The sequence below is a fragment of the Gorilla gorilla genome, chromosome 18, assembly GCF_029281585.2.
Source record: "Gorilla gorilla gorilla isolate KB3781 chromosome 18, NHGRI_mGorGor1-v2.1_pri, whole genome shotgun sequence".
NCBI classification, from domain to species: domain Eukaryota; kingdom Metazoa; phylum Chordata; class Mammalia; order Primates; family Hominidae; genus Gorilla; species Gorilla gorilla.
Window position 1 is genome coordinate 69,222,646 of NC_073242.2, and position 23,703 is coordinate 69,246,348.

A 23,703-nucleotide genomic window follows, 5' to 3' on the forward strand; every position below is an offset into this window, starting at 1 on the left:
ACCTGGTCTTCATTTGGAAAATATTGAACAAAAAAATCCCAAAACAATTCCTGCCAGCAGACTAATACATACGTTCCTTATAGAGGCTATGGCGTTATTAAGCATACCACCCGTAGGGGCACACAATAAAAAAAAATTCACCAAGAAATATTTTCACATACACTACACATCAGAAAAGCAAATCTAGGTGGTTCATGAAGAAAAGTAAGCATTTTATAGAACAAATATATGCAAATGGTCTTTTTATAGTGACATGTATGAAAACACGTAGATCTATTTAGTACATTAACTATATACTCTCAAATAATTTAATATATACACACAACTCAGAAATGTCCATTATATAAATAGGCCAGAAAACAAAGACTTAAAAAGCACAAGATGCTCCCCTTACATAGCCAATTTAAAAGACAGATTGAGGTATTCCAGGCGCAGTGGTTCATGTCTGTAATCCCAGCGCTTTGGGAGGCTGAGGAGGGTGGATTACATGAGGTCAGGAGTTCAAGACCAGCCTGGCCAACATAATGAAACCCCATCTCTATTAAAAATACAAAAATTAGGTCGGCATGGTGGCACACAACTGTGGTCCCAGGTACTCAGGAGGCTGAGGGAGGAGAATCACTTGAACCCGGGAGGCAGAGGTTGCAGTGAGCTGAGATCGTGCCACCACACTCCAGCCTGGGTGAAAGACGGAGGCTACACCTCCAAAAGAAAAAAAAAAGACTAAGTGAGGTACAAGAATGGAGAGAGATCAAAACACTTGTGGCACTTAGCATGTGGCTGCTAAGGGCTATATTAACAATTCTTCTTTGATGTACTATATGAAAAAAAAACAAATGATTTTAACATGAAAAGAACAATGTAATAACAACATAAAAAATTTTGTTCCAGGGTCAGTCCTAGAAACATTCAAGGGTCATTTAAGATTTCAGCATATTTAAGTTTCTGCTTTTGGTGAAGAAAAAATAAAAAAAATAAAAAAGATTCCAGTATATTTTATATTAATTAATATTAATATATCCATACTTGTAGTTCATTGTAATAAGTAAAAAGCAAAAAATAAAAACACAGAATGAGTCACACAAATAGTTCAGTTAAGCTCTGGGTAGTGGATTCAATATAGTACATAAGTATATTTTTAGATATATTTTCTACTAAATATAACAGGCAGTACATGGTGGGCTCACACCTTTAATCCTAGCACTTTGGGAGGCCAAGGCAGAAGGATTGCTTGAGCCCAAGAGTTGAGACCAACTTGGGCAACAGAGTGAAACCCCATCTTCACAAGAAAATAAGAAATTAGCCTGGTATGTGGTGTGTGCCTATAGTCCAAGTACTCAGTAGCCTGAGGGAGGAGGTCCCTTGAGCTCAGGAGTTCGAGGCTGCACTCTAGCCTGGCTGACAGAGCAAGATCCTGTCTCAAGAAAATAAAATATAATAAAAATAAAAAATAATATAAACAGAGTGATGTCAGCCAGATGGCGGAATGGGAAGCTCCAAACCTTGATTCTCCATAGAGATACCAACTGAAAAACAATATATGGTCTAAAAGCCTTTATGGAGTTCCATAAACCATTAAGAAGTTGTAGTAGTACAGACAAGTGCAAAGCCAAGAAGAGTGGCATTGAACAAATAAGAAAAGCTGTTGCATTATACTCATGATACCCCTTCCCCAAGCTCGAACAGGTTGGTTTGGCTGGGAAGCACTCAACTTGCAGCTTCTCTGTTAGCAGGGAAAGAGAAGACTGAAACGGAATAGTTTTATGAGGTTACCTGAAGCTCTCTCTCTCTCTCTAACTTGACGCCCAACTGGTATACTTTGGATGCATGGGAGCCACTGGGAATAAAGGAGAGGTCAGAGATGATGCAGCACCAGGGAACCTGCAGTACCACAGACAGATACCAGAAGGAGCAACAGCTCCAGAAAAAGAAAGTGGCAAACCTCTACTTGGGATGTTGCAACATATAAACCCAAAGAAGATGCATTCCCAGAAAAAGTTTGAGAGGCTGCTGGAACCTATAGCCATGCTGATTCAGGTATGAAGGTCTTCCGTATGAAGCCAGCTGATAAAAACTGGGAGAAGTGACAGTTTTTTCAAACGCCCAAATATTGGCAAAAATCAATAAAAAATAAAAAATAACAAGACATAAGAAGAAACAGAGAAACCTGATGACTAAATTAAAGGAGCAAAATAAATCTCCAGAAACCAACCCTAAAGAAATAGGTAAGTGAGTTACCCGACAAAGAATCCAAATTAACTCTCTTAATGAAGCCCAGTGACAACAGAAATAGACAACTAAGTGAAAGCAGGAAACAATTCATGAACAAAATGAAAATATTAACAGAGATAGAAAGTAAAAAAAAAAAAAAAAAAAAGGAACCATACAGAAACTCTGGAGCTAAGGAATACAATAGTTCAATTGAAAAATTCACTATCGGAAATCACCAATAGACTGTGTAACTGCCCAATGGGTTCACCTCGTGCCCTGCTTAGACAGAGCTGATTTATCAAGACAGGGGAATTGCAATGGAGAAAGAGTAATTCAGGCAGAGCTGGCTGTGCAGGAGATCAGAGTTTTATTATTACTCAAATCAGTCTCCCTGAGCATTCGGGGATCAGAACTTTTAAAGATAATTTGGCAGGTAGGGGCTTGGGAAGTGGGAACTGCTTATTCATCAGGTTGGAGATGAAATCATACGGGGTTGAAGTGATGATGTTTTCTTGCTGTCTTCTGTTTGTGGGTGGGGTGGCAGAACTAGTTGAGCCATATTACCAGTCTGGGTGGTGTCAGCTGATTCATCCAGTGCAGGGTCTGCAAAATATCTCAAGCACTGATTTTAGGTTTTACAATAGTGATGTTATCCCCAGGAGCAATTTGGAGAGGTTCAGACTCTTGGAGCCAGAGGCTGCATAACCCCTCAACTGTAATTTCTAATGTTATAGCTAATTTGTTTATTCTGAAAAGGCAGACTGGTTCCAGGCAAGAAGGGGATCTTTTTGGGAAATGGCTATTATCAACTTGGTTTCAGAGTCAAACCATGAACTGAATACCTTCCCAAAATTAGTTCATCCTACTGCCAGGAATGAACAAGGACAGTTTAAATGCTAGAAGCAAGATGGAGTTGATTAAGTCTGATATCTTTTGCTGTCATAATTTCTTCAGTTATAATTTTTGCAAAGGCAGTTTCAATAACATCAAGCAGAAGAAAGAATCAGTGAAACGGAAGACTAGTCATTTGAAATTATGGAGTCACAAGAGCAAAAGGGAAAAGGAGTGAAGAGTGAAGACAGCCTAAGAGACTTATAGGATGCCATCAAGCAGACCAATGTATGCATTATGAAAGTGCCAGAAGGAGAAGAGAAAAATAAAGGGGCAGAGAGCCAGTTAAAAAAATAATGACCAAAAACTTCTCAAACTTAAAGAAGGAAATGGACATACAAATCCAAGAGGCTCAAAGAACTCCAAGTTGGATAATTTGCAAAAGACCTACAATGAGACACATTACAATCAAACTGTCAAAAGTCAAAGACAAAGAGAGAATTTTGAAATGAACAGGATCAAAGCAACTTGTCACATACAAGGGAGATGCCATATGGTTATCAATGAAATTCTCAGCAAAAACTCTACAGGCCAGAAGAGAATGCGATGATATATTAAAAGGGCTGAAAGAAAAAAAAAAACTGTCAACCAAGAACTGTATAGCCAGTAAAACTGTACTTCAAAAATGAAGGACAAACAAAGAGTTCCCCAGAGAAGTAAAAGGTGAGGGAGTTGATCACCACTAGACCTACCTTACAAAAAATGTTAAAGGGAGTCCTCCAAGTGGAAATGAAAAGGCATTGGATAGAAATACAAAAGCATACAAAATATAAATTTCTTTGGTAAAGGTAAATATATGAGTGAACATAGAATCCTTTAATACTCTAATGGTGGTAAGCAAAACACTTTTCTTCCTTTACTTTTTTTCTTTTTTTTTTTTGAGACAAAGTCTTGCTCTGTTGCCCAGGCTGGAGTGCAGTGGTTTGATCATGGCTCACTGCAGCCTTGCAGTCCTAGGCTAAAGCAATCCTCCCACCTCAGCCTCCCTAGTGGCTGGGACTACAGACATGCACCACCACACTCAGATAATATTTTTAAATTTTTAGCAGAGATAACGCCTTGCTGGTCTCAAACTCCTAGGCTCAAGCGATCCTCACATTTTGGCCTCTCAAATTGCTGGGACTACAGATGTGAGACACCACACCCAGCCTGTAATTCACTTTTAATTGAAGCATAGAATTTAAAAGGTAAAAGCATAATATTACTGTATTAAATTATGTGAATAAACAATATAAAATATGTATTGTGTGACATTGATAACAAAGTGAGAAGGAGGTGTAAAGAAGTAGAGTTTTTGTATGTGATTAAAGTTAAGTTGTTGTCAATTTAAAATAGATTATTATAACTATAAGATGTTTTCATGTAATTCTACAGTAACCACAAAGAAAAGACCTACAGAAGATACACAAATAAAAATGAGAAAGGAACCAAAGCACGTCCCTACCAAAAAAAGAAATCAGTGAAACATAAAGGGAGGCAGAAAGAGAGGAAAAGTGGAAAAAAATACCTGCAAGACATGTATAAAACAGTGAACAAAATGACAATAGTAAGCCCCTCCCTATCAGTAACTACTTTAAATGCAAATAGGCTAATTTTCCAATCAAAAGACAAAGAATTGGCCGAATGGATTAAAAAAATCTAAATATATACTATATGCAAGAGACTTATGTTAGACCTAAACACACACAAAGGTTGAAAGTGAAAGGATGGAAAAAGATATTCAATGCATTTGGTAACCAAAAGAGAACAAGGATGGCCATACTTAGACAAAATAGAGTTTAAGTCAAATAATAGCACAAGAGACAAGGATATTACATAATAATAAAAGGGCCAATTGACCAAGAAGATATAGCAATTATAAATGTATATGCAACTAACAGTACAGCATCTAAATATATGAAGCTAACATAGACAGAATTGAGGGGTAACATAGATAACAACATCATAATAACAGAAAACTTCAATATTCCACTTTCAATTATGGATACAATAACCAGACAGAAGATCAACCAGAAAACACAGAACTTGAACAACATTGTAGACCAATTGGACCTGTCTGACATATACACAACACTTCACCCAATAATAGTAAAATATGCTTTCTTCTCAAGTACATACCAAGACTTTTCCAGGATAGATGGCATGCTAGTCCACAAACAAGTTTTCAAAAATTTAAGAAAACTGAACTCATACCAAATATCTTTTCTGACCACATTAAACGAAATTACAAATTCATAGCAGAAGGAAAAAGGAAAAGTAATAAATATGTGGAAATTACAAAAATATACTCTCAACCAGTTGGCCTGTGTGGTTAATATGAATTGTCAATTTGATTGAGGGATGTTCAGATGCCTGATGAAGCACTGTGTGTGGGTATATCTGTGAGGGTGCTGCCACAGGAGAATGATGGATGAGTTAGTGGACTGAGAGAGAAAAACCCATCCTCACTGTGGGTAGGCATCATGCAATTGGTTGCAAGTGTGACTAGAACAAAAAGGCAGAAGAATGGGAACATTCAGCTTGCTTGGATTTCTTTTTCATGCACTTTCTCTCTCTTCCAGAGCAGTATGCCCTTTTCTCCTCTTGCCCTTGCACATCAAACTCTAGGTTCTTTGGCCTTTGGACCCTGGGACTTGCATCAGCAGCCTTTTGGGAGCTCTCAGGCCTTGGGCCTCAGACTAGTGGCTGCACTGTCAGCTTCCCTGGTTTTGAGACTTTCAGATTTGGACTGAGCCATGTCACTGGCTTCTTTGGGAGCCATGCTGTAAGCTTCTCTCATTTTCCAGCTTATAGATGGCCTACTGTGAGACTTTGCCTTTGTAATTATGTGAGCCAATTCTCCTTAATAAATTATATTTCATATATATGTAAATATATTCTCTTTTAGATGCATGTATATGTATCTATATCTATTATCTATTATCTATATCTATATCTATTTCTTATTGGATCTGACCCTCTGGAGAACTCTGATTAATACATAGTCAAAGAATAAGTCACAAGGAAAATTAGAAAATGTCTTGAGACAAATAAAAATGGAAACACAACATTCCAAAGCTTGTGGGATGCAGCAAAATGAATATGAAGAGGACAGTTTATATATCTAACTACCTACCTTAAAAAAGAAGAAAGATCTAAAATCAGCAACTTAACTTTACACCTCAAGAAACTGGAAAAAGAAGAACTCAACCCAATGTTAGCAAAAGGAAGGAAATAATAAAGTCTAGAGCAGAAGGCCGGGTGCAGTGGCTCACGACTCTAATCCCAGCACTTTGGGAAGCTGAGGCAGGAGGATCACCTGAGGTCGGGAGTTCGAGACCAGCCTCAGCAACATGGAGAAACCTGTTTCTACTAAAAAATACAAAATTAGCCAGGTATGGTGGTGCATGCCTGTAATCCCAGCTACTCTGGAGGCTGAGGCAGGAGAGTCACTTGAACTGGGAGGCAGAGGTTGCAGCGAGCAGAGATCACGCCATTGCACTACAGCCTGGGCAATAAGAGTGAAACTCCATCTCAAAAAAAAAAAAAAGGCTAGAGAATAGAAAAAACCCAATGAAACTAGTAGTCATTTCAAAGTTCAACAAAGTTGACAAATCATTAGCTAGAATATTTAAGAAAAAAAATAATGAAGACTCAACTTCTTTTAGGAACAAAAGAGAAGACACTGCAACAGATATTTACAGAAATAAAAAGGATTCTAAGAGTCTACTATGAATGATTATATACTGACAAGTTGGATAACCTAGGAGAAATGAACAGATTCCTAGTAACATGCAAGTTACCAAGACTAAGTCACAAAATAAAAAATTTTAATAAACCTATAACTAGTAACTGAATCAGGAATCAAAAACCTCCCAGCAAACCAAATACCTGATAAGGGGTTAATATCTAAAATATATACAGAACAACTCAATAACAAAACAACCTAAATGAGAAATGGTCAGTTGACTTTGCTATGGTACAAATGTTCTCCCAATATTCATATGCTGGAGCCTAATATTCAATGTGATAATGTTAAGAGGTGGGGCATTTTGGAGATGATTAGTTCATGAAGTCATAGCCCTCAGAAATGGGACTAGGGCCTTTATAAAAGAGGCTTAAGGGAGTTTGTTTTCCCTTTTGAACATGTGAGGACACAGAGAAGGTGCTATGTATAGTGAATATAGTGACCTCACCAGTCACTGAGTCTGTTGTAGCCTAAATCTTGGACTTTTCACACTCCAGAACGCAAGAAATAAATTTCTGTTGTTTATAAATTACCAGCCTAAGGTATTTTTTATAGCAGCAGGAATGGACTAAGATAGACTTGAATAGACATTTTTTCCAAAAAATATACAAATGGCCAACTAGCATATCAACCCAACACTACGTGGAAGCTGCCAAGCCTTGGGGATTGAACTCTGAAGCAATAGCCTGAGCTGTACGTTGGCTCCTTTTAGCCATGGCTGGGACACAGGGCACCAAGTCCCAAGACTACACAGAGCAGCAAAGTTCTGGGCCTGGCCCACAAAACCATTTTTTCCCTCCTAGGCCTCCAACCCTGTGACAGGAGGGGCTGTCGTGAAGAACTCTGACATGCCCTGGAGAAAATTTCCCCATTGTCTTGTCAATTAACATTTGGCTCCTTGTTACTTCTGCAAATTTCTGCAGTAAGCTTGAATTTCTCCCCAGAAAATGGGTTTTCTTTTCTATCACATCATCAGGCTGCAAATCTTCCAAACTTTTATGCTCTGCTCCCTTTTATACATAAGTTCTAATTCCAAACCATATTTTTGTGAATGCATAAAACTGAACACTTTTAAGAGCACTCAGGTCATAAATTGAACACTTTGCTGCTTACAAATTTCTTCTACCAGATGTCCTGGATGGGTTCCAAGATGGCCAAATAGGAAGAGTTCCGGTCTGCAGCTCCCAGCATGATCAACACAGAAGACGGGTGATTTCTGCACTTCCAACTGAGGTACCTGATTCATCTCATTGGGACTGGTTGGAGAGTGGGTGCAGGCCCACAGAGGGTGAGCTGAAGCAGGGTGGGGCGTTGCCTCACCCGGGAAGCACAAGGGGTTGGGGGATTTCCCTTTCCCAGCCAAGGGAAGCTGTGACAGAGTACCTGGAAAAACAGGGCACTCCTGCCCAAATACTGCACTTTTCCCAAGGTCTTAGCAACTAGCAGACAAGGTGATTCTCTCCTGTGCCTAGCTCAGTAGGTTCTACACCCATGGAGCCTTGCTCACTGCTAGCGAAACAGTCTGAAATCCATCTGCGAGGTGGCAGCCTGGCTGGGGGAGGGGCGTCCACCATTGCTGAGGCTTAAGTAGGTAAACAAAGCGGCCAGGGAAGCTTGAACTGGTTGGAGCCCACCGCAGCTCAACAAGGCCCATTGCCTCTAGACTCCACGTCTGTGGGCAGGGATAGCTGAACAAAAGGCAGCAACTTCTGCAGACTTAAACGGCCCTGTCTGACAGCTCTGAAGAGAGCAGTGGTTTTCCCAGCATGGCGTTTGAGTTCTGAGAATGGACAGACTGCCTCCTCAAGTGGGTCCCTGACCCCTGTGTAGCCTAACTGGGACACACCTCCCAGTAGAGGCTGACAGACACCTCATATAGGCAGCTGCCCCTCTTGGACGAAGCCTCCAGAGGAAGGATCAGGCAGCAATATTTGCTGTTCTTCAATATTTGCAGTTCTGCAGCCTCCACTGGTGATACCCAGGCAAACAGTGTCTGGAGTGGAACTCCAGCAAACTCCAACAGATCTGCAGCTGAGGGTCCTGACTGTTAGAAGGAAAACTAAAAAACAGAAAGGAATAGTGTCAACATTAACAAAAGATCATCTACACCAAAACCCCATCTGTAGGTCAACAATATCAAAGACCAAAGGTAGATAAAACCAAAAGGATGGGGATAAACCAGAGCAGAAAAGCTGAAAATTCTAAAAATCAGAGCACCTCTTCTCCTCCAAAGGATCACCACTCCTTGTCAGCAATGGAACAAAGCTGGACAGAGAATGACTTTGACGAGTTGACAGAAGTAGGCTTCAGAAGGTTGGTAATAACAAACTTCTCCGAGCTAAAGGAGGATGTTGGAACCCATTGCAAGGAAGTTAAAAACCTTGAAAAAAGATTAGACGAATGGCTTACAAGAATAAACAGTGTAGAGAAGACCTTAAGTGACCCAATGGAGCTGAAAACCATGGCAAGAGAACTTTATGACTCACGCACAAGCTTCAATAGCCTATTCAATCAAGTGGAAGAAAGGGTATCAGTGATTGAAGATCAAATAAATGAAATAAAGTGAGAAGACAAGGTTAGAGAGACAAGAGTAAAAAGAAATGAACAAAGCCTCCAAGAAATATGGGACTATGTGAAAAGACCAAATCTATATTTGATTGGTGTACCGGAAAGTGATGAGGAGAATGGAACCAAGTTGGAAAACACTCTTCAGGATATTATCCAGGAGAACTTCCCCAACCTAGCAAGGCAGGCCAACATTCAACTTCAGGAAATACAGAGAACAACACAAAGATACTCTTTGAGAAGAGCGATTCCAAGACACATAATTGTCAGATTCACCAAGGTTGAAGTGTAGGAAAAAGTGTTAAGGGCAGCCAGAGAGAAAGGTCAGGTTAGCCACAAAGGGAAGCCCATCAGACTAACAGCTGATCTCTTGGCAGAAACCCTACAATCCAGAAGAGAGTGGGGGCCAATATTCAACATTCTTAAAGAAAATAATTTTCAATCCAGAGTTTCATATCCAGCCAAACTAAGCTTCATAAGTGAAGGAGAAAATAAAATTCTTTACTGACAAGCAAATGCTGAGAGATTTTGTCACCACCAGGCCTGCCTTACAAGAGCTCCTGAAGGAAGCACTAAACATGGAAAGAAACACCCGGTACCAGCCAGTGCAAAAACATGCCGAGTTGTAAAGACCATCAATGCTAGGAAGAAACTGCATCAATTAATGGGCAAATAACCAGCGAATATCATAATGACAGGATCAAATTCACACATAACAATATTAACTGTAAACCTGAATGGGCTAAATGCCCCAATTAAAGGACACAGACTGGCAAATTGCATAAAGGGTCAAGACCCATCAGTGTGCTGTATTCAGGAGACCCATCTCATGCACAAATTCACACATAGGCTCAAAATAAAGGGATGGAGGAAGATCTACCAAGAAAATGGAAAACAAAAAAAGTCAGGGGTTGCAATCCTTGTCTCTGATAAAACAGACTTTAAACCAACAAAGATCAAAAGAGACAAAGAAGGCCATTACATAATGGTAAAGGGATCAATGCAACAAGAAGAGCTAACTATCCTAAATATATATGCACCCAATACAAGAGCACCCAGACTCATAAAGCAAGTCCTTAGAGACCTACAAAGAGACTTAGACTGCCACACAATAATAATGGGAGACTTTAACACCCAACAGTCAATATTAGAAAGATCAACAAGACAGAAGGTTAACAAAGATATCCAGGACCTGAACTCAGCTCTGCAACAAACAGACCCAATAGACATCCACAGAACTCTCCACCCCAAATCAACAGAGTATACATTCTTCTCAGCACCACATCTCACTTATTCTAAATTTGACCACATAATTGGAAGTAAAGCACTCCTCACCAAATGTAAAAGAACAGAAATCACAACAAACTGTCTCTCAGACCACAGTGCAATGAAATTCGAACTTAGGATTAAGAAGCTCACTCAAAACTGAACAATTGCATGGAAACTGAACAATTTGCTCCTGAATGACTACTGGGTAAATAACAAAATGAAGGCAGAAATAAAGACGTTCTTTGAAACCAATGAGAACAAAGACACAATGTACCAGAATCTCTGGGACACATTTAAAGCAGTGTGTAGGGGGAAATTTATAGCACTAAATGCCCAGAAGAGAAAGCAGGAAAGATCTAAAATTGACCCCCTAACATCAAAATTAAAAGAACTAGAGAAGCAAGAGCAAACACATTCAAAAGCTAGCAGAAGGCAAAAAATAAGATCAGAGCAGAGCTGAAGGAGACAGAGACACAAAAAACCCTTCAAAAAAGCAATGAATCCAGGAGCTGGTTTTTTGAAAAGATCAACAAAATTGATAGACTGCTAGCAAGACTAATAAAGAAGAAAAGAGAGAGGAATCAAATAGATGCAATAAAAATGACAAACGGGATATCACCACTGAGCCCAGGGAAATAAAAACTACCATCAGAGAATACTATAAACACCTCTACACAAATAAACTTGAACATCTAGAAGAAATGGATAAATTCTTGGACACATACACCCTTTCAAGACTAAACCAGGAAGAAGTTGAATCTCTGAATAGACCAATAACAGGCTCTGAAATTGAGGCAATAATTAATAGCCCACCAACCAAAAAAAAGTCCAGGACCAGATGGATTCACAGCTGAGTTCTACCAGAGGTACAAAGAGGAGCTGGTACCATTCTTTCTGAAACTTTTCCAATCAATAGGAAAAGACAGAATCCTCCCTAATTCATTTTATGAGGCCAACATCATCCTGATACCAAAGCATGACAGAGACACAACAACAAAAAAAGAGAATTTTAGACCTATATCCCTGATGAACATTGATGCAAATATCCTCAATAAGATAGTAACAAACTGAATCCAGCAACACATCAAAAAACTTATCCACCATGATCAAGTTGGCATCCCTAGGATGCAAGACTGGTTCAACATATGCAAATCAATAAACGTAATCCATCATATAAACAGAACCAAAGACAAAAACCACATGATTATCTTAATAGATGCAGAAAAGGCCTCTGACAAAATTCAACAGCCTTTCATGCTAAGAACTCTCAATAAACTAGGTATTGATGGGACGTATCTCAAAATAATAAGAGCTATTTATGACAAACCCACAGCCAATATCATACTGAATGGACAATAACTGGAAGCATTCCCTTTGAAATCTGGCACAAGACAAGGATTCCCTCTCTCAACACTCCTATTCAACATAGTCTTGGAAGTTCTGGCCAGGGCAATCAGGCAAGAGAATGAAATAAACTGTATTCAATTAGGAATAGAGGAAGTCAAATCGTCCCTGTCTGCAGATGACATGATTGTATATTTACAAAACCCCATCATCTCAGCCCAAAATCTCCTTAAGCTGATAAGCAACTTCAGCAAAGTCTCAGGATACAAAATGGATACAAAATCAATGTGCAAAATCACAAGCATTCTTATACACCAATAACAGACAAACAGAGAGCCAAATCATGAGTGAACTCCCATCCACAATTGCTTCAAAGAGAATAAAATACCTAGGAATCCAACTTACAGGGGACGTGAAGGGCCTCTTCAAGGAGAACTACAAACCACTGCTCAACAAAATAAGAGGACACAAACAAATGGAAGAACATTCCATGCTCATGGATAGGAAGAATCAATATCGTGAAAATGGCTATACAGCCAAAGGTAATTTATAGATTCAATGCCGTCGCCATCAAGCTACCAATAACTTTCTTCACAGAATTGGAAAAAAACAACTTTAAAGTTCATATGGAATCAAAAAAGAACCTGCATTGCCAAGTCAATCCTAAGCAAAAAGAACAAAGCTGGAGGCATCACATTACCTGACTTCAAACTACACTACAAGGCTACAGTAACCAAAACAGCATGGTACTGGTGCCAAAACAGAGATACAGACCAATGGAACAGAATAGAGCCCTCGGAAATACCACACATCTACAACCATCTGATCTTTGACAAACCTGACATAAACAAGAAATTGGGAAAGGATTGCCTATTTAATAAATGATGCTGGGAAAACTGGCTAGCCATATGTAGAAAGCTGAAACTGGATCCCTTCCTTACACCTTATATAAAAATTAATTCAAGATGGATTAAAGACTTAAATGTTAGACCTAAAACCATAAAAACCCTAGAAGAATACCTAGGCAATACCATTCAGGACATAGGCATGGGCAAGGAATTCATGACTAAAACACCAATAGCAATGGCAACAAAAGCCAAAATTGACAAATGAGATCTAATTAAATTCAAGAGCTTCTGCACAGCAAAAGAAACTACCATCAGAGTGAACAGGCAACCTACAGAATGGGAGAAAATTTTTACAATCTACCCATCTGACAAAGGGCTAATATCCAGAATCTACAAAGAACTTAAACAAATTTATATGAAAAAATCAAACTACCCCATCAAAAATTGGGCAAAGGATATGAACAGACACTTCTCAAAAGAAGACATCTATGCAGCCAACAGACACATGAAAAAATGTTCATCATCACTGGCCATCACAGAAATGCAAATCAAAACCACAGTGAGATACCATCTCACACCAATTAGAATGGCGATCATTAAAAAGTCAGGAAACAACAGGTGCTGGAGAGGATATGGAGAAATAGGAACGCTTTTACACTGTTGGTGGGAGTGTAAACCAGTTCAATCATTGTAGAAGACAGTGTGGCAATTCCTCAAGGATCTAGAACAAGAAATACCATTTCAACCAGCCATCCCATTACTGGGCATATACCCAAAGGATTGTGAATCATGCTGCTATAAAGACACATGCACACATATGTTTATTGCTGCACTATTCACAATAGCAAAGACTTGGAACCAACCTAAATGTCCATCAATGATAGACTGGATTAAGAAAATGTGGCACATATACACCAAGGAATACTATGCAGCCATAAAAAGGATGAGTTCATGTCCTTTGTAAGGACATGGATGAAGCTAGAAACCATCATTCTGAGAAAACTATCGCAAAGACAGAAAACTAAACACCACGTGTTCTTACTCATAGGTGGGAATTGAACAATGAGAACACTTGGACACAGGATGGGGAACATCACACACTGGGGCCAGTCATGGAGTGGGGGGGGGGATAGCATTAGGAGATCTATCTAATGTAAATGACGAGTTATTGGGTGCAGCACACCAACATGACACATGTATACATACATAACAAACCGGCACATTGTGCATATGTACCCTAGAACTTAAAGTATAATAATAGAAAAACTATGACACTCTCCTACATACCATCTGTACAAAAATTATAAATTTTAGATAACCATCCAGAGATATTTCTCTAATTCTTGGAAAAAATATCAACATTGAAAACATCAAAAAAATTAAACAGTTCTTTTTTCGTCCAAAAAAAAAAAAAAAAGAACGATAGTGAATCCTCCCTAACTCATTTTATGAGGCCAGCATCATCCTGGTACCAAAGCCCGGCAGAGACACAACCAAAAAAGAGAATTTTAGACCAATATCCCTGATGAACATCGATGCGAAAATCCTCAATAAAATACTGGCAAACCGAATCCAGCAGCACATCAAAAAGCTTATCCACCACGATCAAGTGGGCTTCATCCCTGGGATGCAAGGCTGGTTCAACATATGCAAATCAATAGATGTAATCCATTACATAAACAGAACCAAAGACAAAAACCACATGATTATCTCAATAGATGCAGAAAAGGCCTTTGACAAAATTCAACACTCCTTCATGCTAAAAACTCTGAATAAACTAGGTATTGATGGGATGTATCTCAAAATAATAAGAGCTATTTATGACAAACCCACAGCCAATATCATACTCAATGAGCGAAAACTGGAAGCATTCCTTTTGAAAACCGGCACAAGACAAGGATGCCCTCTCTCACCACTCCTATTCAACATGGTGTTGGAAGTTCTGAAAAGTGGAATCAGGCAGGAGAAAGAAATAAATGGTATTCAGTTAGGAAAAGATGAAGTCAAATTGTCCCTGTTTGCAGATGACATGATTGTATATTTAGAAAACCTTATCATCTCAGCCCAAAATCTCCTTAAGCTGATAAGCAACTTCAGCAAAGTCTCAGGATACAAAATCAACGTGCAAAAATCACAAGCATTCCTATACACCATTAATAGAGAAACAGAGAGCCAAATCATGAGTGAACTCCCATTCACAATTGCTACAAAGAGAATAAAATACCTAGGAAGCCAACTCACAAGGGTTGTGAAGGACCTCTTCAAGGAGAACTACAAACCACTGCTCAATGAATTAAAAGAGGACACAAACAAATGGAAGAATATTCCACGCTCATGGGGAGGAAGAATCAATATCATGAAAAAGGCCATACTGCACAAAGTAATTTATAGATTCAATACCATCCCCATCAAGCTACTAATGACTTTCTTCACAGAATTGGAAAAAAAAAACTACTTTAAAGTTCATATGGAACCAAAAAAGAGCCTGCATTGCCAAGACAATCCTAAGCAAAAAGAACAAAGCTGGAGGCATCACACTACCTGACTTCAAACTATACTACAAGGCTACAGTAACCAAAACAGCATGGTACTGGTGCCAAAACAGATATATAGACCAATGGAACAGAACAGAGGCCTCAGAAATAAGACCACACATCTACAGCCATCTGATCTTTGACAAACCTGACAAAAACAAGAAATGGGGAAAGGATTGCCTATTTAATAAATGATGCTGGGAAAACTGGCTAGCCATATGTAGAAAGCTGAAACTGGATCCTTCCTTACATCTTATACAAAAATTAATTCAAGATGGATAAAAGACTTAAATGTTAGACCTAAAACCATAGAAACCCTAGAAGAAAACCTAGGCAATACCATTCAGGCCATAGGCATGAGCAAGGACTTCATGACTAAAACACCAAAAGCAATGGCAACAAAAGCCAAAATTGACAAATGGGATCTAATTAAACTAAAGAGCTTCTGTACTGCAAAAGAAACTGCCATCAGAGTGAACCAGGCAACATACAGAATGGGAGATAAATTGCAATCTACCCATTTGACAAAGAAAGAATTCAAACAAATTTACAAGAAAAAAACAACCCCATCAAAAAGTGGGCAAACATATGAATAGATGCTTCTCGAAAGAAGACATCTATGCAGCTAACAGACACAAGAAAAAAAGCTCATCATCACTGGTCATCAAAGAAATGCAAATCAAAACCACAATGAGATACCATCCCACCCCAGTTAGAATGTCAATCATTAAAAAGTCAGGAAACAACAGATGCTGGAGAGGATATGGAGAAATAGGAATGCTTTTACACTGTTGGTGGGAGTGTAAACTAGTTCAACCATTGTGAAAGACACTGTGGCAATTCCTCGAGGATCTAGAAGTAGAATTACCATTTGACCCAGCAATCCCATTACTGGGTATATATCCAAAGGATTATAAATCATGCTACTATAAAGACACATGCACATGTATGTTTATTGTGGCACTATTAACAATAGCAAAGACTTGGAACCAACCCAAATGTCCATTAATGATGGACTGGATTAAGACATGTGACACATATACACCATGGAATATATGCAGCCATAAAAAAGGATGAGTTCATGTCCTTTGCAGGGAGATAGATGAAGCTGGAAACCATCATTCTCAGCAAAACTATCACAAGGACAGAAAACCAAACACCGCATGTTCTCACTCATAGATGGGAATTGAACAATGAGGTCACTTAGACACAGGGCTGGGAACATCACACACTGGGGCCTGTTGGGGGGTGGAGGGCTGGGGGAGGGAGAGCATTAGGAGAAATACTTAATGTAAATGATGAGTTGATGGGTGCAGCAAACCAACATGGCACTTGTGTACCTATGTATCAAACCTGCACGTTGTGCACATGTACCCTAGAACTTAAAGTATAACAACAACAACAACAAACGTTTCTTCTACCAGATGTCCTCAGTCATCTCTCTCAGTTTCAAAGTTCCATAAATCTGTAGGGCAGGGGCAAAATGCCACCAGTCTCTTTGCTAAAGCATAGCAGGAGTGACCTTTACTTCAGTTCCCAACAAGTTGCTCATCTCAATCTCGGACCTCCTCAGCCTGGACTTCACTGTCCAAGTCACTATCAGCAGTTTGGTCAAAGCCATTCAACAAGTCTCTAGGCAGTTCCAAACTTTCCCACATCTTCTGGTCTTCTTCTGAGTCCTCCCAACTGTTCCAAACTCTGCACATTACACAGTTCCAAAGTCACTTCCACATTCTCAGGTATCTTATAGCAATACTCCATTACCTCAGTATCAAAATCTGTATTAGTCATGGTTCTCTAGAGGGATAGAACTAATAGGAGATATATATATATATATATATGAATGAAAGGGAGTTTATTAAGGAGAATTGAATCACACCATCACAAAGTGAAGTCCTACAACAGGCCGTCTGCAAGTTGAGGAGCAAGGAATCTAGTATTGGTTCAGTCCGAGTCCCAACACCTCAAAAGTAGGGAAACCGACAGGCCAGCTTTGAGTCTCTGGATGAAGGCCTAAGAGCCCCTGGAAAACAACTGGAGTAAGTCCAAGAGTCCAAAAGCCAAAGAACCTGGAGTCTGATATTTGAGTGCAGGAAGCATCCAGCATGGGAGAAAGATGAGGGCCAGAAGGCTCAGCAAGTCAGCTTCTCCTAACCTTCTTCTGCCTGCTTTACTCGAGCCATGCTGGCAGCTGATTTTATGGTGCCCACCCACATTGAGGGTGGATCTGCCTTTCCCAGTCCACTAAATAAATGTTAATCTCCTTTGGCAACACCCTCACAGACACAACCGGGAACAATACTTTGGATCCTTCAATCCAATCAAGTTGACACTTACTTAATATTAACCTTCACAATGTAATATTCATCCCATTTGTAATTTTTCTTTAATATACAAGCTCCTTGAGAACATGCACCATTTGATCTTGTCTCTCTGTTGTGTTGGGAGGCAGTGGAGAAGAGAAGAGTTAAATGTGTGGGTGTGGAGTGAGACTGTCAGATTTGCATCTTGGCTCCCCTACTTATTGGATCTCTGTCATTGAGTAAATTACTTAACATCTTTCTCAGTTTCCTTACCTGTAAATGAGTGGTGACATATATGGAACTTAGAACAAGAGCCAAGCAAGTATTCAATAAAAGCTAATGTTGTTGCCTACTGTTTATTCTCAGTGTTTGGCATAGTAGCCAGCAAAAGGAAGAGGAATTTTTTTTTCTTTTTTTCAGACAGTCTCCCTCTGTCACCCAGGCTGGAGTGCCATGGTGTGATCTTGGCTCACTGCAACCTCTGCCCCTTGGGTTCAAGTGATTCTTGTGCCTCAGCCTCCTGAGTAGCTGGGATTACAGGCCTGTGCCACCACACCCAGCTAACTTTCTGTATTTTTAGTGGAGATGGGGTTTCCCCATATTGGTTGGCCAGGCTGGTCTTGAACTCCTGACCTCAAGTGATCCACCCTTCTTGGCCTCCCAAAATGCTGGGATTATAGGTGTGAGCCACCATGCCCGGCCAATTTTTTAATTTAAAAAAATATTTTTATAGCAGCACAACTAAGCATTATTTTAATAGCAAATATTGGAGTTAACTTTAATTTTGAACAGGATGAGTAATCATGATGCAGCACATTGAATACCCTTTCATTAAGCTAAACAACTATTTAAAATGATATACAAACACATTTACTGAAAAGAAACATGTTTGTGATATACAGTTAAGTGTAAAACAATTCAGGTTATAAGAACATATTAGGCCGGGTGGGATGGCTCACGCCTGTAATCCCAGCACTTTGGGAGGCCAAGGCAGGTGGATCACGAGGTCAGGAGATCAAGACCATCCTGGCTAACACGGTGAAGCCCTGGATCTACTGAAAACACACAAAAAATTAGCCGGGCGTGGTGGCGGGCGCCTGTAGTCCCAACTACTTGGGAGGTTGAGGCAGGAGAACGGCATGAACCCGGAAGGCAGAGCATGCAGTGAGCTGAGATTGTGCCACTGCACTCCAACCTGGGTGACAGAGCAAGACTCCGCCTCAAAAAAAAAAAAATAAAAGAACATACTGGTCAATATTCACTGATTTTTATAAGAATATTTGACAGAGAGAGAGGGGTAAGGGAAGGGAAGGGGGAGGAGAGGGGAAGGGAAGGGAAGGGAAGAAGGGAAGAAGGGAAGGGAAGGGAATATGGGTGGGTTTATATCAAAAGGTTCAGAAGGAAATGATTCTTTTCTTCTGGATGTGACTATTGTAGATTTTATTTTTAACTTTTCCTCTTTTTCTTATTTATTTATATTTTCTTATTTTAAGAGAAACTATAAAACTATATATATTACTTTTCAACTTAAAAATAGTTTAGTGCTTCAATAATACAGAAGACTCAAACATTGCAGATAATTAAATCATTACTTAATGTGGAAATATTTAGTTTCACAATTTCTGTAGTGATATTCAAGACCATATATCACCTTGGGAATCAGAACTGGTGCAGGAGCTTGTCCTAACACTACCAAAAAGGCATATGGCTGTCCCAGCTCTGTATGTTTATGTCGTCTTATAATAGAGCAACCATCTGTTTATTAGGATGGCCAAAAAGGCACATTTCAAAAGTGCCTATTAAAATATTAGTAGTACAAATAATACTGCTGCTTAATTTTTTCTAATGAGAACTGATAAAATTCAAAAGCAACATAAGCAGATAAATAGTAATAATATGGTTTATCAAATTAATTGTCACATGATTATTAAAGTGAGATCATGTGTGTTAAGTAGTGGTATCTTAAGCCACTGAAATATCTTCCTTGGTCTGGAATGAGCTTTCTATGGAGATTAAAAAGATGTTAAATTGAACAGTCTTGGTTAATAAATGAAGAAGCAAAGCCGGAAACCCTGTTTAAAGAACTAACAAAAAAGGTCATGAATGATCTGGTGCTTGTCATATTTTCTTGTTTACCCGAGGAGAAGACTATGCTCAAGCATGTATTGAATCCAGTGATAGCCAGAATGTCATCCATACTGCTAGCAGCCATTAGTAAGGTTGGAATGTCTTCCTCAACACCATATCCATTTTCTTGCAACAGCATCGTGTAAAGGACAACAACAGCAAGAGAGACAGCACCTAGAACAGAACTGAAAGAAAGAATGAAAATTAATTTAAAAGCATCTTTTTAATCAAGTAGTGTTTTATAAGTACAAGTAGTTTATAATAAATGTATAACAAACATTGTTTAGAAGAATTTCAAATTTGAGTGAATGCAATTTAATGGTGATAAAACTTTTCATGCATTGTTTAGTGCTGGCTAAAATTTTATACAGACGTGGTTTAAAATGTTGGGCTGAGCACAGGTTGCAGCCTCTCCCTCTATTCCTAAATCCTTTGAAGTGAAGATGTAAAGGTCATAGAAAAATTCATAACCTAACTAGAAAGCAAAAGGTGAATCATCAATGGACAAGAAACTAAGTATATGCCAGAAAGATAAGAGACAGACAATTTAGCATTGAAAAAAGGAAACCATAAACCAAAATGTGTGTAAATAAGATTGCCTCAAAAGATACATGTGCTTCTAAAAGTGGTCCAAGCCCTGAAATGACAGACGCTGAGAGCAGGAGAGACCTCTGGGGAAACCAAATAGTTGATTATTTGGAGTAGCACTGTAAGAATGGTCAGACAAATCTACCTTCCACACATTTCCTACCTCTTGAGTAAATAAGTAAGGAAGGAAGGAAGGAACAGAGTTGTCTGCCCAAAAAAACAAGTGTGGCCACCTAAGTTACAAAGGCAAATGAGAACATTTCTGGAGTGGTTGATGACACCCATGAGGAATGGGGAGGCTCCTGCTCAGAATACCTTCTATTGGCATATCTTATCCAGAATTTCACCTCATCTCTTCTACATTTGCTTTATAAAGTGTGAAGTATATCCTGTGTAAAAATGCTTTTGGTGCTCCTGCCAGAATCCATTTACCAGGTCAATGAACACATCTCCCAGTGCTTCTTGTTGGCTGCTAATATCTGCAGGTTTCTAGAACCCTTGTCCTGCTGACAAGCACCTACCTGGGAATACTAGAGAGGTTGTGCACCCCTCTACTTTCCCTCCAGACAGCATCTGCCAATGACGGACTGATGTGAGATTTGCTTCCGGCTGTACAACTCTATGGCACAGTTTATGCTACAGATTTCCCTGTGGGCTCAAGAAGAGACTAGACTTCACTAAGACCACATACTGGTCTAGTTCAGTGGTTCCTGAACTCTGCTGCACATTGTAATCACCTGTTGTATTATTTTTCTCATTTTGCTTAACAAGTCATCCCCAAACATAGCAGCTTAAAACAACAAATATTTATTGTCTTATGCTTCTGTGGGTCAGGAATCTGGGCATGGCTTAGCTGTATGCCTTGACTTAAGATTTCCCATGAGGTAGGGTGGGGTGGAGAAGATCTGCTTCCAAGTTTACTCATGTAGCCATTGCAGGCTTCAGTTTTTTCCAATGAGGTTTTCTCCACAGGGCTGCCTCAGGACATGGCAGCTGGCTTCCCCAGGAATAAGTGATCAAAGAGAATTTAATCCACAACATCAATTAAAAACACAAAGTATCTAAGAACAAAACTGTGAAGACAGTCTATACTTTTATAAAAATTGTGAATATAATAATATAATAATTAAGATAATACCTGAATACTTAGAGAGACATTTCACAAGTGTGAACTAAAAAGCCCCAATTTGACCATTGCTCAACACCACGCCTGGCTAGTTTTTGTGTTTTTAGTAGATACAGTGTTTCTCACCATTTTGGCCAGGCTGGTCTTGAACTCCTGACCTCAAGTGATATGCCTGCCTTGGCCTCCCAAAGTGCTGGGATTATAGGTGTGAGCCACCATGCCCAGCCAAAGCCTCAATAATATAAAGAGGTAATCTCTCCCCCAAATGAATTAATCAGAGATACACCAATCAAAATCTTTGCAGGGACTTTTACTGAGCTTGACAAGCTGATTATAAAATTCATTTGGAAGAATAAGATGTTAGAATGAAAGATCAAGTAAACTTAAGAAAACCAGACACTGTTTTTGTAAAGGTGAAATAGTTAAAACTGGATAATAGTGACATATAAATAGACAAAATAAATTGGAAGAAAAGAGAATACAAAGTGTGGAAACAAATCTATGGGATTTGTTACATCATAAATTGGTATTTTAAATCAGTGGGAGAAAGAAAGAAATCTTTCACAAATGGTGCTGAGATAACTATTTATGTGGAAAGGAATATAGATAGATCCTTACACATAATAAATGTTAAAAGCTCAAAAGGAAAAGTAGTAATAAGAAAATGTAGTGGGCTAGGCGTGATAGCTCACACCTGTAATCCCAGCACTTTGGGAGGCTGAGGCGGACAGATCAGGAATCTGAGACCAGCCTGGCCAACATGGCAAAACCAATAGCTGGGTGCAGTGGTGCATGCGTGTAGTCCCAGCTACTTGGGAGGTTGAGGCAGGAGAATCACTTGAACCTGGGAGGTGGAGGTTGCAGTGAGCTGAGATCATGTCACTGCACTACAGCCTGGGTGACAGCAAGACTCTGAACAACAACAACAAAAAGATGTAGAATAATATATTTGTGATCATGAGGTAAAAAGGAACTTTTGAATGATACATACAAAGGCATTAGACATAAAAAGAGATTTTGATACATACAAAGGCATTAGACATAAAAAGAGATTTTGATACATTCAATTATTTTAAAGTAGTACTTCAAAAGCAACTTCAAAAGTACTATAATAAAGTACTACTTCAAAAGCAATTCTGCTCTTTCTCCCCCTTTTTCTCTTTTTCATTTTCAAAGTCAAGTGAACGGTGTTGTGTATTGGCAATTCTGTCTGTTGAAAATAACAAAATACACTTCTTAGAGTGAAAAAAATCATCACAAACAAAATTAAATATCTACTGATATTTGCAGTACATATAATTTACAAATGCATATAACAGATATCATTAATAAAGAAGACCAACTCAACAAAAAAATGGACAAAGATATGAACAGGCTAGTTACAGATAAGGAAAAGCTGAAGGACAACACATATATAAAAGATATTCAAGCTTGTGAATAATCACATAAATGCAAATTAAAATAACAAAAATATGCCATTTTTTCAATTATCAGACTGGAAAACATTATAAAATTTAATAACATCAAGGATTTGCAAGGATTTTCAAGAACAACAGGTATGCTCATAAGCTACTGGTATTAGGGCAAATTAAAGTGGCCATACCAAAAGGATTTTGGCTGTATATATCAAACTAAAAATGCATGTAACCCAGGTAACTATTCTAGACAAACTTATATTTATGTAAAATGAGACAAATAAAATGCTATTTTTGTTATAACATTGTAAATAAAATCTGCTGTTGACATACAATGTAATCTTATACAATTAAAAGGAATAAACTACATGTGTATCCATCTTGAGATGGATAAACCTCGAGACTATTGTTGAGTGAAAAGAACAAATTGTAAAGTAAAATTTTCTTGGGTATGATTACATAAAAATGCACAAAATAATACTCTTTTTTTCTCTGGGTTCACAAATACATTTGTTAGAAGTCCAGAACATTATTTTTAAAGCTCTAGAATGATAACATAAAACTCATGAAGATGCTGCCACTCTGTCTCCAGCGGCACATGAGTGCACCCCACAGCACCATTGCCCCGGCTGGCACGTGCAAGTATGCAGAACACCCCCATCCCACTCCTGCCGGCACTGCACCCCGCCAACACATGCATAACTGCTGTGTGCTGCTGCTGCTGGCACATATGTGTGAGTGGGGACCTTGCTACA

The 23,703-nt window shown here is 38.9% G+C and overlaps 1 pseudogene; it reads right to left on the bottom strand.

Moving 5' to 3' along the window:
• Window positions 1–23,703, bottom strand: part of LOC115931030 (sodium/hydrogen exchanger 9B1-like) — a 47,230-nt pseudogene that overhangs the window by 10,317 nt on the left and 13,210 nt on the right.